General features: G+C 37.5%; 1 protein-coding gene across 4 annotated transcripts in view; it reads right to left on the reverse strand.

Moving 5' to 3' along the window:
- The window catches only part of LOC308702189 (uncharacterized protein), an 85,313-nt gene that overhangs the window by 44,621 nt on the left and 25,054 nt on the right, over positions 1-15,638 (reverse strand). Inside the window, exon 4 of one of the 4 annotated variants that reach the window (XR_014031564.1) lies at positions 14,961-15,518. The exons of the other annotated variants lie outside the window; for them this stretch is intronic. The gene's annotated coding sequence lies outside the window, so the exon portion shown is untranslated. Of the gene's footprint in view, positions 1-14,960; positions 15,519-15,638 lie in introns of those variants that run through there. 4 annotated transcript variants of the gene reach the window in all.

The following is a 15,638-nucleotide window of genomic DNA, read 5'->3' on the forward strand; positions in this document are numbered from 1 at the left end:
CTGCTTTCCACATGGGAGGAGGTACGGAAGCACACCAAAATAATATCCATTTGCATTTGCACAAGGGACATTCAATTCAAAATAGTCTTTAAATTAAATATGTTCCCTAGATGTTGTTTGGAATGCTGCATGTGTCTAAAATGTAAAAAACTTAAATGGGTACCAACATGAAATAAAAATTGCCATTTACAAAAAGAAAAAAAAACATGTTATTGTCAGACATCAAATTTTGCAAAAGTAAAACATGTTCCAAATAGCAATTCACATTGACTTTAATGCATTACATGTAAAATGCTATTAGAAGTAGGCCTGTGCTGTAACATATGTGACCCTGGATGACAAAACCAGTCACATGGGTCAATTTTTTTAAATTGAGATTTATACATCATATGAAAGCTGAATAAATAAGCTCTCCATTGATGTATGGTTTGTTATGATAGGACAATATTTGACATCTGGAATCTGAGGGTGCAAAAAAATCGAAACATTGAGAAAATCTCCTTTAAAGTTGTTCATTTATGTTTGAGATTGTGCTGCATTCACTCACAAAAATAAATGTTTTATATATTTACGGTAGGAAATTTACAAAATATCTTCATGGAACATGATCTTTACTTTATATCCTAATGATTTTTGGCATAAAAGAAAAATTGATAATTTTGACCCATACAATGTATTGTTGGCTATTGCCACAAATATATCCGTGCGACATAAGACTGGTTTTGTGATCCAGGGCCACATATTTGGCATGCAATTACAATGAGATCCAGTGTCATTAGTTTTTGGCTTTCCTCACAGACATCTGCCAACAGGAAATTATATAATATATAAACCTTTGCTGCCAGAAAACATTTTATTGTTGTGGATCAGTGATAAGGCCTGATCGGTTGGCATGAGGTGATATTTGCTTTGGTCCCACTGGAACTATTTACTTACTAAGGACTATCTATGGATTTTAATTTATTTGTTTGTTTTCTATAAATGTTAAGATATATATTTCCATTTATCTCATCCATGATGCATGAAGGAAACTGAGCTCCGTCCCCAAGACTGTGTTAAGAGCAATTAAATGTGTGTTAAATCTGAGCTGTTTTTTCCTTCATGTCACTGCTCTCATATTTCCCATGGTCTTGTAAATATTAAAAGAAATCTGCTTTCCTCTGAGATTCCTGCAACATTATTAGAAAGGACAAAGCTATTTGATACGCACAACTGCATCTCTGGAACTGCACGGTATTTTTATAGAGGCTTCGTTTCCATAATCTCTCTCTAACCTCTGAAGTTTTCATCATGCATCTTTAGACAAACTCTCACAGAATTTATTGCAGCCAGGTTTAGACATAATGATACATTTGAGCTTCTATATCTCCTAATATGGAGACTCTAGATTAAAGTCTAGCAGTTCTGGTCTGACTGATATTAAAATCAGTCAAGGGTTTTTCAGAGTGTAATGAGGAAAGCAATTTATCATACCAGAACCAACAACATCAGAGCCATACAGCCGTGACACTGAATGTCATTTGTTCTGCATTCACACCGAATCTCCCTCGCTCTCTCTTTCTAGGCTTTTTCAGTTTAATCAGGTGCTAATTCTGCATATTTCTATCAGTATAATGAACTTTAATGAATTCACCTAACACTCTCCTGAAACATGGCACATAAATTCATTTTCATCTGCTTTGAATCAGAACTCAAATGTGGAATAGATAATCAGTGAGCTGCACTGACGAGCCTGAGACTCAGCGTGAGTGACAGAAGTAGGAGTCAAATGGAATGGGGATGTTATTACCCCACATTGTTTTTTTCCTGGAGGATATTTATAAAGCCTCAAATAATTTATGACACAGTGGCAAAAGTGACAAAATGACAAAGACACTGACGCTGTCTGACTCTTTTATTCTTTTATTTCTCTCTCTCTCTCTCTCTCTCTCTCTCAGACTGTAGCCTAAAATCGAAGATTCAAAAGCATATTAAAATCACATATGATACACATCTATCATTATTGATATTGTCTGTATTATAATATCGCGCAGGGCTAGTGCTTTGTTAAGTTAGGCGACGAACATGTCAAGTATTGTTTACATAAGTGGCTTCATCTTTACAAAACACAGACATGCACATAATCACCTCAGTCTGAATTTCTGTCTGCATGTAAACATCAAAACACAGGTGTGCTACTCTGCCTAAGTGTGTGTGTGTGATAGCCGCTGTGGGTGGATACGGATCGAGCTCATTGTAACTCAGAGCAGGTGTGTTCATCTCCCTTTCATTAAACAAATAAATTCATCCTGACTCATTTCTCCAGCAATTTCAACTAAACTAGATTGAACAGAACTAATGATAAGACGTACGCCAGGCACTGTGGGAGAAAGGGTGTCTATATTTGAGAGCGATATGAAGAACATGTGAGAGAGAGAGAGGACTTTACTCTAGGTTACTCAAGCTGAAAGGATTCAAACGGCTATCTTTAATTATTCTTTACTCACTATTTCCCATTCCATTAGTGCTGGGAAGCGGCCGTCCATATAAACACTCTGCCTTTCCTCCATCCATGTCTGGAAAAATGAAGGATGGCTAGGGCTCAGGCAGTTTAACATACTAACAAATTGAAAACCAGCGTTGATGCATTATTCATCACAGCACTCACCTCTTTTTATTTAAAAGAAGTAAAAAAAGACCATAATTTGAGGCCATTTGTGTCTAGAGGGTCAATTAGTAATTTGCTTGTTTTTCATGTCATCCCTTTTACTTTTTTTTGCCACAGTCTGGGGTTTTTGTCTTTGACAAAATGGCAAATATCACACAGTGAAGCCATTTTTTGCAAAGAAAGAATGGTGAAGGGACAAAGAAAGAAGGAGAGCGAGAATTATTGGTGGTTTGAAAGAGGGAATTCATTTTAAGAAATGAACCAGAGCTGACCGGAGAGTTGCCATGGTGTTTTGAAGAGGGCACTCAGCCTGTTTTTTTTTCACACTCTGCCTGGATAAGCTGAAAGGATATTTTTCACAATGGACAATGCATGGAAATCAGCTGTTTTTCCTTTTGTGTGCATGTACATGACCAAATATGTGTGTGTGGGTGTGCGCGTGCACGTCATTAGATGCCCTGGACTCACGGTTGACAATTCATGTGTGGAGAATGTTATTGTTCTGATGTCAAAAGTTCAATTGAATTCTTATTGTTATGGCCTGCCTACATTACACATCTTCACACTTTGAAAATTACATTTCCTAAATATAAAAGTATAGTTCACTCAAGATTCTGGAAAAAAAATAATTTACTAAACCACATAGTCCTACCTTTTAAATGTTTAGGGTCGTTATATATATATATATATATATATATATATATATATATATATATTTTTATGATTTTGAAACAAGTATCTTATGCTCACCAAAGCTGCATTGTAAACACACAGTAAAATTTGCTAATTTGTTGCTCAAGAAACATTTCTTTTTATTATCAATGTTGAAAAAGGTTGTGCTGCTTAATATTTTTGTGGAACCCATGATTTTTTTTTCAGGATTCTTTGATGAATAGAATTTAAAATTACTAGTTACCTCAGTGCGCATTGATTGGCCAAAGGCAGGCCACATGAAACTCCAGCACCTGCCATTTTTACACACAGTTTACATGTACTTACTCCAGGAACATGTAAAACAGTGATAGATGGACCAGCGCCAAAGTCCAGGTATGGACTTTACAATATGGAGTTGTTAACGATGCAGCGCTAAATGACATCACTGTCAGTCGGCTTACGTCACTTCAGAATTCCTACTGGTGGTGCAAATGCAACCAGGAAACGGGGAACGTTTCGATCTCAGGGGACCACCCTGGTGGCTAGTTCCTATGACTGAGTACCTTTTGCTCTAGATCTGAAACTGCACTGACTTCATATTGCTTTGCGTTAGGCCGCAATGATAACTCAATGGAAAGACAATTCTCACCATTATTTTGCAGTCGTTTTACTGCGTCACACTCAATGCAGACTACAAACTCTTTTTCATGACTCTTGACTGAGTCTAAAAAACTCTAACTCTAACTCTCATGACTCTAAAAAATGATTTCTAGCGCAGAAAACAGCACACACATGCAGCTTTGGGCGAGAATTTAAGTAGTTATTCAATGAAAATATTCACCTCCACCAATGTAATGAATGTAATCCACATCCAGATTGACAAATGGCAGTAAAAGATGTAAAAGACGACAAACTTGCCCATGGGCAAACTATTCTTAATTGTCCAAATAAAAACTAGAAAGATAGTAAAAGATGTATGTTATATGACAAGAAGTGAGTAATTGTTTACTAAAGCTTGTGCAGCATGAGTGATTCAGTATGTTGTATTATGCATCATGTTTAAATATACCACTGTGCAGTGGCAGCCCTGACTCACATGGCGCCCTAGGCCAGACTAAATCACCTTTTCTTTTTCTTTTTCTTTCTAGTTTATTTTTTTTTCCTGGAAGGACATGCCAATCTCAACATTTGGTCAAAATGAGGTGTCAAATATGATATAATTGTATGCACTACAATTGTAAGACAGTATTTGTGCCAGAAGCGCACCTTTCCAGTTCAGCAGGTTTCGAGAGCTTGTTAAATGTATGCATTTCACTTTTAAAAAGACTATAGGGATCACAAATATAGACAATTTGAGGTAAAAAGGACAAAGAAATAAATCTCTTATGTTAATAATGGGAAAGAAAAGTGGTGCTTTGGCACAATGCATCAATGAGCAGATGTTCAAACAGTGCCCTCTGGCCTGTGTGTGGATGTATGAGCGTTTGTGTGTTTGCACAGGGGGATTTAAAGCAAACCCTATGTGTTTTGGAGATTAGGGACACACCGAGAGCACAGAACAGTGGAGCACACCATGAACCCGCAGAACAAAACTATCACACAAGATTTGCAGCAGAGAGAAAGTGAGGAAAAGAAAGAGCAGAAATCTGGAGAAACCGGATAAGCGAACAGAGAGCAACTCCAGCTATTCTGAATTCCTCAGGCACATGCGGAGAGAAAATTGGCTAAGGATAGTGGAATACAACAAAAGAACAAAGGAGCGAAAGAATAAGAGGATGATTGAGGAAGGGAGAGAGGAAAGGTTTTATTTCCTGGAAGGCCAAAAGAAAGTAATCAGAGAATTCATGATGTTCTTTAGCACCACACACTGCTTTTCATTTTAACTTGCTGCCTCTGAGTGAATGAGTCCTACTCCTGATTGGCTCTGTCAACTTGTTTTTGTGGGAACCCGACAGAGAAGCCATTTCTGAAATTTCAGTCTGAGGTTTCATCAGGCTTGTACTTTTTATAATCAAAGATGAGTAGACGAGATTGGGGGAGAACATTAAACAGTAAAAAAGTGATACTGCAACTATTGAAGCCATTTAAGGAGACAATATGTGACCCCGGATCACAAAACCAGTCACATGTCGCACGGATATATTTGTGCCAATAGCCAACAATACATTGTATGGGTCAAAATTATCGATTTTCCTTTTATGCCAAAAATCATTTGGATATTAAGTAAAGATCATGTTCCATGAAGATATTTTGTAAATTTCCTATTGTAAAGATATAAAACATGTATTTTGTAAGTGAATGCTGCACAATCGCCAACAGAAATGAACAACTTTAAAGGAGATTTTCTCAATGTTTCGATTTTTTTTGCACCCTCAGATTCCCTCAGATTTTCAATAGTTGTATCTCGACCAAATATTGTCCTATCTATCATAACAAACCATACATCAATGGAAAGATTATTTATTCAGCTTTCAGATGATGTATAAATCTCAATTTCAATAAATTGACCCATGTGACTGGTTTTGTGGTCCAGGGTCACATATATTAAAAAAATTAGATGATATGATTTAATTCTAAATAAATGTATATAACAGAAAAACATTAAATGAAACATTTTGCGATAAATACAGTTAATAAAACCAGCACCCCCTAATGGCAGTTTGTAGCCTATCTTTTATGACGATTTTGTATGAATTTGTACAATGTCATTTGAATGTTTTCGTACGATCTGCTTAGGCCCCAGATGATTAGATTCTAATTATGTTCTTTTTTTTTTCTAAGAATAGTAAATTTTTGGATGACCCAAATCACCAATTCGCCAAAATGTAAAATAGTGTACATATTATGTACATACAACCGAGCTGAAAACAGTGATGAACATGGGGTTAAAGTAAATATTTAGGGGGTTATTTGTAAATATTTTCAGATTTTAATGAATCAGTTGGTCGTTTACAGTGTTTGATTACTAAATTCTTTATTTACTGTACATGAACCTTGTTCAATAACATGGAATGGTTCATTTAAAAACAATTACATAAGGTATTTATGACTTTATTTCTCATAATTGTGACATTCTCTTATAATGTGAAATCATTTCACAGTGAGACATTTCTCATTTTATTCTCACAGTAACCTTTATTTTTTTTTTTTACTGGTTTTCATATGCATACTCCATTTCAAAGTATCATCTGTTTATGGATGTATTTCTTTACTGTATGTATACAGTATGTGGGGCCATACAGGAAAGTTTTTCAGTCAATCTTTTCAATAATTCATGACTGATATTTAGTCAGTATCCTGGAGGTTTCTGTTTGGTTACCACCTACAGAAAATAAGAAAGTCTGCTCTCTTGCCCTTATTGTAGCCGCACAAATATGATTTCATTCAGCTTATTTAAGATGTGTATATATGTTTGTGTGTGTGAATGTGCTTGCTCATGTCCAGGCAAATGCAATCAAGTAAATGTCAAGTGGATCATCTCCCTTGCATCGTTTTGCATTAAGTCCATCTGTTCAGTGAAGTGTGACTATTTCATCTTGAGTGTTCACATAGGCCACATCTTCAGTCTACACTGATTTTCTCTGATTTTTCCATAAAGTTAAGCATCTCTTCACACCAATGACAGAGCCAGACATACTCTCCAAATCAAGCACATACTGACTCTAGACACTGGTCATAGTTAATATGCACAGCCACAGACAAACAGTAGTTACATAAGGTCATCCATTAGAGAAAAGAGTTTCTAGATATACCTCAAGGACATTCAGTTAAATCAAGAATCCAATCTGAGACACCTTCAATGGGTTTACCAAATTTGACTAAATTAGTGGCATCTTATCTTCACTCAATACCCCCCCCCCCCCAAAACTGCAACAGTTATGACAACTTCAAAAGAAATTATGTTCAACAGACAAACTTTATTGAGTTAGAGGAACTTAATTTGTAACATAACACACATTTTTAATTTGATTATTTAAAATAAAAGTTGCTTCAACTAATTGAGTTGAAGCTCTGGAACCATTTACTCTTATATTTCAGTTCAAATCCACAACTATCATAACACATGCTAAATGTAACTTATTTAGCATGTAAATTTAATTAACAAGTAAGATATTTGTCATTGGCATTAGTGCAGTCATTGCTTGTCAATGTAGTGTTTACCTTAATGTTGACTACTCTTCAGCACATTGGTAACCACATCTTCAACATTACAGAAGAAAAAAGAAAAAGCTGCATCCTTAAATTTAAGTTCAATCAACTTGATGATTATTACAACTTGAATTAATCAAATTTTACTTAAACAATTAGTTGAATCTTGTATAAATTTAAAAGAAAAGTTGAAAATTGCTTAACTTATTTTGATGAGTTAAAGTAATGTAAAAACATATCTTGCCATAACCTTTTTACAATGTAACAGGTCTTTTAACATACATTTGAGTTTAAATTACACACAATATCAAATTAATGTAATGATCAACATTATTATGCCAACAAAACTCAACAAAATAATTTTTAAAACCTAAAATGTTTTTAATTTGCAACCATGCATTTATTTAGGTTGTCATAACAGGTCCGCTGAATTACTTTTTAGAGATTCTCTGAAACTGTAGATATGAAGAAAACATTAGAATTTTCTACATTTTACATGTGACACTTAACAAAATGTTGTATATACAGTATATATTATGTATATATCATGTTTTGTAATTTGTTTTGAATTACAGGCATGTGACATTTAACACAGTTTTAAAAAAAATCACATTTTAAACATTTGTATTTTTAAACAGCAGATTTCGCTCTGAATTTTTTATAGGAGAAATTATTCATATTTTACAATAGCTTCAAGTCTGCAAAGTTTTTTGATGATGCTGCACGATAATTGTCACGGTTCAGAAATCCCATGCTTCCTTATCGTCTCGTGCTCGTTGTTTATGTGTGTGTGAGTGTGTGTGGGCGTGCCGACTCATCAGCACTGATCAATGATCCGGCTCTGCAAGGGCAAGTTATATTCACTCTCTGCTCCAGAGAGGGAGGCTATGGAGAAATATATTTCTGATTCTCTAGCAGCGGGATTCATCCGTCCTTCCTCTTCTCCAGCAGGGGGGGGGGGGTATTTTTTGTGGGGAAGAAGGACGGGTCCCTACGACCTTGTATTGACTACCGGGGGCTGAACAGCATCACGGTAAAGAATACTTATTCTTCAGGCTGATGTCTTCAGCCTTCGAGAGGTTGCAGGGAGCGTCTTTCTTCACAAAATTGGATTTATGTAATGCTTATCATTTGGTCCGCATCAGGGAGGGGGATAAATGGAAGACCGCCTTTAACACCCCCAGGGGGCACTTTGAATACTTGGTCATGCCCTTCGGGCTGTCCAACTCCCCAGCGGTCATCCAAGCACTTGTCAACGACGTGCTGCGAGACATGGTCGATCAGTTCATATATGTCTACCTGGACGACATATTGATTTTTTCTTCGTCTCTCCAGGAACATGTGCAGCACGTCTGACAAGTGCTCCAGAGGTTGCTAGAGAATGGACTTTTTGTCAAGGTGGAGAAATGCAATTTTCATGCACAGTCTGTTCCTTTTTTAGGTTACATCATGTCGGTTGAGGGAATGCGTATGGATCCTGAGAAGATCAAGGCTGTGGTAGAATGGCCAAACCCAGATTCCCGTAAGGCCCTACAGAGCTTTCTGGGATTCGCCAATTTCTACCGGCGTTACTAGCCGCACCTCTGACCGCCTTGACCTCCCCCAGAACAACGTTCAGGTGGTCAGACGCAGCCGAGGCTGCGTTTACCAAACTTAAAGGTTGCTTCGTTTCAGCCCCCATCCTGATAACCCCTGATCCTTCACGTCAGTTCGTGGTGGAGGTTGATGCGTCAGAGGTGGGGATAGGTGCAGTGCTATCCCAGCGCTCTCCCTCAGACGACAAGATGCATCCTTGCGCGTTTTTGTCTCATCTTCTGTCCTCGGCCGAACGCAATTATGACATTGGTTCACTAGTTCACACTTACAAATAAGTCAGATAGAATAAATGCGTATTTGGCGTGCTGTCCGAGGAGAGGGCTCCGGGCTCGGTATTCGGCCCGAACCCAGAGTACTCCCCCCGTATTCCTGGCTGTAAAAGATTGAGCCAAGAGTGAGGAGTCGGGGTGGTGGAGGGATGCTGGAAAAACTGTCAAGGAATATTAGGTGAGTTGACAGAGTGGATATATATATACTACTTGTCATGCTGATTAGGGTAGACATAATTGTTTGATGACGAGTAGATTGGATTGATTATTTGAACGTGCACCTCCCGAACTTTGTTTATAAAACATCATTAAAAGAGAGTTGTTTGCAGTTAACGTAGCATTGGAGGAATTGCGCCACTGATTAGAAGGGTCGGGGTACCTTTTATTGTCTGGACCGATCATAAGAACTTGGAATACATTAGAACGGCTAAAAGATTAAACTCCAGGCAGGCTTGATGGGCTCTTTTTTTCGTCGTTTTGATTTTACTCTCTCGTACCACCCGGGTTCCAAAAATATCAAACCCGATTCTTTATCGCGTATTTTTGACCGTTCCGAACGCCCGTCTACTCCCGAGTGCATTTTACCTGAGACCCTATTTGTCTCTACACTCACATGGGAGGTCGAATCGAAGATCAAAACTGCCTTAGAAGGGGTAACGCCTCCGGCCCGTTGCCCACCGAACCGTTTATTTGTGTCTGAGGGGTTATGGTCCAGCGTTATTCAGTGGGGACATTGTTCCAATGTGGCTTGTCATCCAGGAGTCAGTCGTACTAAATTTTTAGTCAAGCAACGATTCTGGTGGCCTCTCATGGCTCGTGACGTTCACAATTTTGTCTTGGCTTGCTCAGTTTGTGCCACTGGTAAGACTTCCAATCGACCCCCAGATGGTTTACTTCAACCGCTGCCGGTTCCTTCGAGACCCTGGTCCCATAACGCGCTAGATTTTGTCACCGCCCTCCCACCCTCCCAGGATCACACGGTAGTTTTGACCGTGGTGGACCGGTTCTCGAAGGCGGCCCATTTCATTCCCTTGCCCAAATTACCCTCAGCCAAGGAGACAGCGTTGATTGTTGCTAACCACGTCTTTCGGTTACATGGCCTCCCGATAGACGTGGTTTCCGACAGAGGACCCCATTTGTGCCCAGATTTTGGCGAGAGTTTTGTAAGTTACTGGGGGCGACTGTTAGTCTGTCCTCAGGGTTCCACTCCCAGAGCAATAGTCAAACTGAGCGAGCCAACCAGGATTTAGAAAGAACGCTGCGATGTCTGGTATCCAAGAATCCTTCCTCGTGGAGCCAACAACTGTATATGGTGGAGTTAAACCAATTTTTCCTAGTCTGGAATCCGAGGTCGCGGTCCCCTCCACCCACGCCTTCGTCCAGAGGTGTCACCGAACTTGGACTAGAGCTGTGAGACTCTACTCCAAGTGGGGTCACGCACCAAGGCCAAAGCTGACCGCCACCGGTCTAGGCCTCCCGTATACGTCGCTGGTCAAAAAGTGTGGCTTTCTACCAAGAACAATCCTCTCCGCTCCGTGTCTAATAAACTTGCTCCCAAATTCATTGGCCCGTTCACTGTCACCAAGATCATTAGTCCGGTGGCAGTCCGCCTCAACCTTCCTCCGGCGTACAGGAGAATTCATCCCGTCTTTCATGTATCTAAAATAAAGCCCGTTTTTCGTTCACGCATTAATCCGCCGGCCCCGGCACTCATCAGCACTTGGTCACATCAGCACTTCTTATCACAGCACTCATCTGACCATCGAAGTCCCTGCGCCACAATTCTGTTTCTCTCTGGACTGCACCTATCATTATTTATATTGTTTAATAAAGAGAGAGTTTTACTTGCATACTGTTTCCGTGTTTCCATCATGACAATAATAGCCGCTATAACCGTGAAACTTGTTTAGTTCACAGTGAAGATCCAAGTTGTAAGAACTTGCGATTCACAAAAGAAAAAGCAATAAAGCACAGAAGGAGATAAACGCATATAATATGCCTCAATGGAAAGGCTGTTATTCAGCTTCATACAGCTGATAAAGAGCACCGTGTGATGTACTACAGAGTTTATATTTATTGAACAAATCTCCAGCAGCAGCAGGTCACGGCATGTTCCAGTGATATCTAACAGACTCATGAGGAGATTGTTGTTTAAATCCCACTGATTTGTGGCCTTTACATCTGCTAAAGACATCAACCAAATATGTGAGCAAATCTGTCCTCCTTGACTTGCTGTGATGAGTTTTAGGTCTTTTTATAAACTATAATGGTTTACAGTTTTAGTGAAGAAGGCTGTTTGTGGTGGTTGTGCTTGCAAGTACAACATCCTGAATCAACATACTCCGTTCCTATCATCAGATTGCTTTTAGGGTTCGGCTGTGATTGGTTGACAGAAGTTTTGGTCCAGAAAAACAAACGATGAATCAGGAACATGTCCTACTTGTGTAGCCTAATTTTGTCTCATTCAAGCCATTGCTTTGAGTGGACATGCTCATTTCTCATTGCTTTCTCCAAAAGACACACAAACACATTCACACTCTAACAAGGTGTACACTTCATATAAAATCTATTCTATCGAATCGATGTGAACACATGCAACCAGGAAAATAACATGATCAGACTTGTTTTGGAATGGGGTGGGGATGGTGTGACAGTTGACAATTCTCAAAGAAATAAAATACAAATACAGGGTCCCTGTAAATGTTCATCTGAACAAATGGTGGGTTTTGTGCTCTAAAATGAGGCTACGATGTTCCCCCAAATCATTTTGGACTATTTATAAACATGTTCAAAAAACAGTGTTCTCATTTTATTGTTATCATAATTGCTATCTGACGTTAAATCTAATTGCAATCCAGATTTTCATTTGTTTTAGCTTGCAGCAGTTGTCATTTTGTTTTATATAGTTATGTTTTAATAGTTATTATTATTAATTTCTTTTTTGAGTACTTTAAAAAAATATTTCAGAATTTTTTTTTTTAAACAAATTTACTTCAGTCTTTCTACTTAAATTAAATTCAATGTGTAGTCATTTCTTTGTAGTTATTTCTGAAATTTAAAAGCAATTTCTGAGTGAAAATTGATGCGAGAGATGCAAGATGATGGCAGTTGCCTTTGTATGAAACAAGAGAGCGCGAGTCCGCAGTGTGATACGAAAGACATGACAGTAGTGGTGTTTTCGGATACTCCGACGAGCGTCTGACTCTGATTGCCATGATAGACGATGGAGATATTCAGACCTCGACTGACCAATCAAAGTCGAGTGTTCCAGAGTGCTCCGTGATAAATGGTTTTAATCATTACCGGTCATGATTATTAATTACTACTGTAAGATATTCAGGCCTGCGAGTTTCTGTCTGTTGTCTCATTGTCCAGAATAATCCTTCACCTTCATCAAACCTTTCAAGAGACTCTTCATGTCCTATTCCTTTCCTTCACTCTTCTAAGTTCTTCTGAAACTTTAATGTCAGAAGTATTTTTACACCAGCAGCCTGTCAGAGTTATTAGTCTCACTCAATTTTTAGACACTGTGAGGAATGATCCGGAGAAAACTTGTCATTTCTGAAACTCTGATGTGAAAAGATGAAAAGAGTAGCATGATGTAGACTGGATAGTAGAAGGAAGTTCTGTACTTATCCGTTTTAATATGACAAGGTTTGAAATAACATAACACAAATCTATGTTATTTAGTCTGTATGTTTAGTCACCAATTACATATATTACAGTATGAGGTGATTTCTTCCATTTTGAAAATTTAACACGTGATCTGTGCTCTCCCCCCACACATACGATGTTTGATTGCACACACACAGGCACACGTGTATCGCTAAAGCTCATTTTCTCAATACTTCACAGCTTATGTTGGTGTTCTGTTTTTCATTCCCAGCTTTTAGCTCTCTGTGTCCCTGCAGTATATCACGTTTGCAGTGAAATCTGAAACTCGTTCACCATATGAGCTCTGTCTGTGGACACCTCTTTTTCTCTCCCTGTCCCTCCTGTTTTTCAATCTTTACCTTTCAAGCCTGCTCAGTGTCTTCTCAGCTTTTCTCTCTCGCACTTATTTTCTGCAGAGCAGAGGTGCTAAATGGACAGGCTTTTTCATTCAAACAGTGATCACAGATCCCTGTCCATGGTGCTGAAACCACAATCTTTCTTTCTTTCTTTCTTTCTTTCTTTCTTTCTTTCTTTCTTTCTTTCTTTCTTTCTTTCTTTCTTTCTTTCTTTCTTTCTTTCTTTCTTTCTTTCTTTCTTTCTTTCTTTCTTTCTTTCTTTCTTTCTTTCTTTCTTTCTTTCGTTTGTTCTTTCTTTCTTTCTTTCTTTCTTTCTTTCTTTCTTTCTTTTTCTTTCTTTCTTTCTTTGAGCTAGTAATGTGATGCTCATTTTTATTCAAATGTATTAAAATTATCTTTCAATTCATTCAGTTGAAAGATAGAGATTGAACTGAATACATTACACATTTGTAATAAATGTTCTCAATGTCTGAATTGAAATAAGTTGACTTGAAAGCTTTCTTAATTTATGATTTGTTTTATTTATTGAAAAAAATGAGCATGTATCAAACTTAAGTGTAATTAATGATTAATAGTAACAACACTTGACAAATCTAGAGTTGTTTAATCAATACACTTGCTGAAAATGTATCAAATTAATCAAATTCATGTATCAAACAGTCATAAATACAAAAATTAGGCCTACATTTCAAAAATTGCTAAGTAGATTTTTAAAAGATTTCTCATTTACATCATTGACCCTTACTAGTATTGCTTTTTTAACACTATTTTTTATTTCCTTGACCTTTTAATTTCAAAAAAAAAGAAAAGAAAAAAAGAAAAAAAAAAAGATTGTGTGTGTGATTGTGTGTGTGTGTGTGTGTGTGTGTGTGTGTGTGTGTGTGTGTGTGTGTGTGTGCGCTGGTAAACCCTATATTTTGGGGACAAAATGTCCCCACAAAGATGGCAATATTTGAAATCCTTGTCCTTGTGGGGACATTTTTTGGTTCCCATGAGGAAAACAGGTTTTAGATCATTGCCTATGTAAACTTCCCATAAAAACACAACGTGTATGTGTGTGTGTGTGTGTGTGTGTGTGTGTGTGTAGATCTCTATGTGCTCTGATAGAACTACCTATCATTACTGTCTGACCCAATGACTGCTCTAATTACTTTGTCAACCAATCACTACACTTTCAATCACCAGTAAAGCCCACAGTGATTATCCTCTCAACCAATCACAGTAAAAGGTCCTAATGAATCGTTTTTAGACAAAATGGTCATTTAATGTGTTTCTTTTTCTCTACGGGTAATGATTAGAACATCAAAATTTCCCCCCATGCATCAAACAAGGTGGCAGAAAGATTGTTTGAATATGAATATGTCACCAGCCTAATGATTTCATCCTGACAGTGTCAGAGTTTAATGTATTGACTGAATATATGAATTCTGATGGAAGCTATTTTACATCAGTTTTCATGTCATGTATCCTCAAGAATGCATTGTGTCCATACTCCATTTGATAATTTGTTACATAAGCTCTCTCTCTGCTAGTAACAAATTCAATGGTCATTAAACAATTCTATAAATGCATTTTTTTTATTTTATTATTAAAATACCAGGATTTGTAACATTATTAATGATCAAGACTTGAAATGGACTTAAAATGATTTTATTAAATATAATGTGTCCACTTTAATGGCCTTTTATGCATTTAAAAAAAATCTCAAAAGAGCATTTTATATCTCAAAGTCAGATGTATGTTCCAGAGAATTCTGAATTCATATGTCTCTTACTCTTCTGTAGTAGACAGACAGGCTACTACACAGACACCATGTTGCAGCTTTATAAATAGAATTTATTCATTGTAACTAAGGATACCAGAGGGTTGTATGATACATAGCTAGAGATGAGAAGCAGGCATGCACATATGTAATTGTGTGTAATAGTGACATTTCTAAGTGTGCGAGTGAAAGACACTGTGCGACCATTTAGCCACCAGTAAACAGAGAATTAAAATCACAGTACTTCCAGAGTTTTGTGCTTTCTCAAAGAAAACAAACAAACAAACAAAACAGACAATCGACAAAGAAAAGAAAAAAACTCAATGCCATCTCTCATGCTTTCTACTAGTAATCTATACCTCCAACTAGTTCTCACTCTGCAAAACATCATATTCTTAAGTATTTTTTTCCTAATTTTCCAGTTAAAATATCTAAAAATCATTGAAAATTAAATTTGAGTTAAACATAAATTTACTTGGGAATCAGCAATGCATGAGATGTTAAAACCCTAAGACTTGTTTACAGAGAATGTAGCTATAATATAGGTGTAT

Source organism: Scardinius erythrophthalmus (genome assembly GCF_964197995.2).
Source record: "Scardinius erythrophthalmus genome assembly, chromosome: 1".
NCBI lineage: Eukaryota > Metazoa > Chordata > Actinopteri > Cypriniformes > Leuciscidae > Scardinius > Scardinius erythrophthalmus.